This window comes from Lolium rigidum, chromosome 1 (assembly GCF_022539505.1).
Source record: "Lolium rigidum isolate FL_2022 chromosome 1, APGP_CSIRO_Lrig_0.1, whole genome shotgun sequence".
Lineage (NCBI taxonomy): Eukaryota > Viridiplantae > Streptophyta > Magnoliopsida > Poales > Poaceae > Lolium > Lolium rigidum.
Genome location: NC_061508.1, coordinates 38,540,558 through 38,544,666, shown reverse-complemented (window position 1 = coordinate 38,544,666; position 4,109 = coordinate 38,540,558). Strand labels below are relative to the sequence as shown.

The window sequence follows — 4,109 nt, the reverse complement described above, 5'->3', positions numbered from 1 at the left end:
GGATGACGAGCAGCGATGCTGATGTGTGCAAGGGCCTCCAAGGGCTGAAATGTTTTTTCTTTCTTTGGGGGGTCTTTGTGCAAAGTTCCAAGGACACCTGTGTCTCTAGGTCCTTCTGGTTTGTACTACGTGTGTGTGGTCCGTTTGTACTTGGTCTTTGATATGAACACGTGGTTACTTCCTCAAAAAAAAAAGATCTTCCAACAAAATTTGTGGCAGAAGAACATCCCATACATAATTGGAATATCGTCCATTGATAAAATGTTGCAACATTGACATACGAGATTGGGAACAGGTCCACAACCGCAGAGAGAAACAAATTACCATAACCGATGCAAAGCTAAGGAAACAAAGAAATTCATAAATTTAAATAGATCTCAATTAACTTCATGAAATATATTCTCCAATGTCGGTATAAGAGTGATCCAGATTTTTATCTAGAAATATATTAACATGAATGTTGCTGCCACACATATATAGGAGCCAATGCAGCTCAACATCACCAGCTCCTGTCGCTCCAATGTTATCCCCAAAAAAAAAATTGTCTTCGCCTCATATTTCCACTCGTTTCTCCTTCTCTGTGTGTGCTAGTCGCCTCAACCTTCAGCTCCAGTACTCTAGCTTTGTTGCTGGTTTGTGTGCAGATCTCGACTTAAAATCATGTAGAATTATCGATGGGGTCATGGTAGTGCAAATAACACAACTGATGATCCATTCATAATAGGATGTCACCATAAGCAAACAAAAACAATAACATCAAAGCCTTTTTCTCAAGCAAATTAGGGTAGGATAGATATGATACCCAACAGAAAAGAGAACAAAAACAATGAGAAAGAAAGGAAAGAAAAAAAGGAAGAAAAATAAAGAAAAGGGTAAAAAGAAAAAGGAAAAAAAGAAGCGAGTGTGACTAAGGTTCCGGCACATGGCTAATGTCACCATAAGAAAAACAGCGGAAATTTAATGTGTCAACAAACCTGGATCCTTCAATATTGCATGACAATGAAATCAATCTCCAGAGTTTTGCACTTGACATCACAAAGCTCATCGATATTGAATCAGATACTGTGTATTGTGTCCATAATTTTCTTCTTGGTAATAGTTCACTCAACTTCACAAAGTTCTGAAGAGCTGAAGAGTATAGTACACCAACACTTGGTAATCAATCAAAATAGTTGTAACCTGGATATAAATAAATAGTTGTGTAAGAATACTAACCAAAATAATTTGAATTTATCTAGCATCCAAGAGTATTTAGTCTTTCCTGAAGTAGCTAATGATGCGCCACTACTCTGATTAGCTAGAGTTGCTTAAAGATCTGACGTCCTACCATGTTGAAAAACAGGAGTATGTCCAAACTGTGCAAATTGTTGTTCTAGTTGAAATAATCACATTGTGCAAGCCTCCTTATACTGTAATCTGCTACTACAAAATCACCTTTTCAGGCTTTTCCTTTTGCCTTGTACCAACGAGTTAAGAGCAAAGTTTTTATCCCAAGCTTCGTCTAACATGGGGTTGAAATAGTAAATGTCAATGGAAAAATCCATAGAAATCCTATGGAATCATAATAATGCTGATTGGAAGTTCAACGCTTCTAATTCAGTTACCCCTGTCTACTTTTTTTCACTCTATGTCTCTATTGGACACCAAAACTCATGCCAATCGGGGGGAAATGTTTGCTCCCTCATATGTTGTGCTATTCACATTTAAGTGTATAACACATGGGATCAAAAACTCATACTTCCTGCTCCACATTATTCAATATTGAAAATGTGGTTCAAAGGACAACTTTATTGGGCTACAAAATTTTAAGAACTGATATTTCCAACATAAATCAGAGGAAGATCAGTTACCTGTGGGGGAGATCTAATCCATTGAGAATCTTCCTTGTGTATGCAGAGACTTGTGAATCTCACAGTTTATACTTCTGATAGAGAGATGAATGATAACCTTTTGTAACAAGCTCAATAAAAATGTAGAGTTTTGCTTCTTCATGCATTTTAATTTTGAGCATCGTTGCTAATGTACACAAACAATGATTATTTAAATAAAAATTTCTTGAATCGGAATAAATAACAAGCAACATCAAAAGGAGTGCTAAATATACATTGTCAGTCCCATAATACTGGACTATATTTTTATGTTCAAACAACAGATACTCACAACTATTACACGTATCAGGCTTCTTGGTAGAACATGGTAGCATTCTGGGGTTACTGATGCCAAGAGTTCACTCGGTTAGTGAAACTCAAATTATAGTACCGTCTAATATATTAATTAATAGCTATGAAAAATATTTATAAACCCAAAATATTCCCTAAAAGCAACCTTAGTTCTCCCTGTATCAGTCAAACAGTAATAACAATATCATGGTCAGAGTACTGTATGAGTCATGTCGAGAGTAGCTTCCATCGCAAGTCTGTCCAGATTACTGTGAGGTTTATGACTTACCAATAACAATATTCAGACCATGTCGAGAACCATGTCATCAGCAAATGAACATGTGTTATACAAACATGTTACTATAGCAGTAAGAGTTCCAGTGCTCTACTCGCATGCCTGGTCGTTCTAAATTACAGAATGGACATGGTTTGAAGGGCTAAAGTTAAGTGCCATGCAATACTATATTTGCGATACTCCTTGATCATGTCTATAAGATAAATATTTTTATGAAATAAACAGACCACTGCTTATCTGAATTGCTCTGAGCACCTGCCCACGAGCCAACCAACAACGAACAGAATTGGTCAAATATATGTTTTATACTATGTACTTGTAGAATGATTGTGGTATAATGTTGTGCACTTGTAAACTCTAGACACTAAATGATGAGCTGCACAACTGCACCCATATACCATGGCTGTTTGGACTATCTAAGCATATCTTTAATTAAATTAACCCAAATGTGAGGCGATAACAGGTTTATTGTTAAGTTATGCCTAAATTTGGCAGAAGACTGCAGTACCTCCATGGATCCATGAGAAATCAAAACTAAACAGCACGCTGGAAGGGGAAAAGGCGAATAATGATCATGTGGATAGGCCTGGATTAGACCTGGGCGACGCAGCTTCTTGACCCCCTTATCGCACAACGAAACTGAAAAAAAAATGTCTTCCTGCCAATGAAACAGACTACAGAGCGTCAACATTTATCAAACTGAAAAGGTTTGTTCTTGCAGTGAGTAGGCACCTACTTAACTTCACTTCCTCCTAGGCTTATTTACTTGGCTGGCTGGAATATATTTCTCTTCCCTCCATCCTTGCCTTGCGCAAATAAAACGCTTCCACACCGATGCACCATGACCACCTTTGTGTTGTGTAAATCTACGAACTGAGAACCCGGCCTCATGTGCATATCTTGTGTAAAACGCCTCTCCGTCCTCCCAGCTATCAAAAAACATTCCAATCCTGGGCTGCAAGCTATCGTCGCACTCAGGCTCATATGTTGACCCCTGCAAAATACAGATGTATCTATAAGTATATATAATGATGGAGCCAGATTGAGCATTACACAGTACTTCCACAAAATGGGAGGCTATTGGATTTCTTTGGTGTCATGTAACTATCACAATCAGGTGTCCCGGACCAGGTCACGCCCTATTAAAATTATAGACATGGGATAGATGAAGTGATATGGTAAACTGAGATCCAATTAAAAAAGTTAACAAAAGATGTACCTTTAAACTGCTCTCAGCATCATGTTCAAGTGTTATTGCTGTTGTTGATCCTACACTCTGAGCAAAGCTTTCCAACGGTGCCATCATGGGCTGTACAGTACAAAAAAAAAATTTGGAGACAAGTTAAATAAGGTACAAATGACATACTTGAAGCTTAACATAGCTCATCTGTGGGTTGCCGGATCTCTCTACATACCCGCGACGACTCTGCGATGGAGGGAAGCGATTTGGTATCGCTCATAACAGCTTAGTTATGTATCATAGATCAACCGGTAAAACAATTATACAAACAAACCTGAAGGTGCTTGGTTCCCAAGATATCCTTTGATATCTATGTGAAAAAGGTCAATAGCTCCCATTAAAACGTGACTTGAGATCATCTGTGGGCTTGCTTGTATACAAATAGACTGGTTAGCAATTTGTCAAACACTTGAGG

At 38.0% G+C, this 4,109-nt stretch overlaps 2 long non-coding RNA genes across 3 annotated transcripts; both read right to left on the bottom strand.

The window, feature by feature from the left end:
* Nucleotides 1–363: 363 nt before the first annotated feature.
* On the bottom strand, nt 364–2,275 carry LOC124685228. The gene is made up of 2 exons (XR_006997339.1): nt 1,851–2,275; nt 364–1,179 (listed from the first exon to the last, which is right to left on the bottom strand). It is a non-coding gene; the product is annotated as an uncharacterized LOC124685228 (long non-coding RNA).
* Nucleotides 2,276–2,308: 33 nt separating this feature from the next.
* On the bottom strand, nt 2,309–3,830 carry LOC124685227. 2 transcript variants are annotated; one of them, XR_006997338.1, is made up of 3 exons: nt 3,674–3,830; nt 3,191–3,448; nt 2,309–3,112 (listed from the first exon to the last, which is right to left on the bottom strand). It is a non-coding gene; the product is annotated as an uncharacterized LOC124685227 (long non-coding RNA). The 2 variants fall into 2 exon arrangements; XR_006997337.1 differs by lacking the exon at nt 2,309–3,112 and having other exon boundaries at nt 3,120–3,448.
* Between the last annotated feature and the right edge of the window lie 279 nt (nt 3,831–4,109).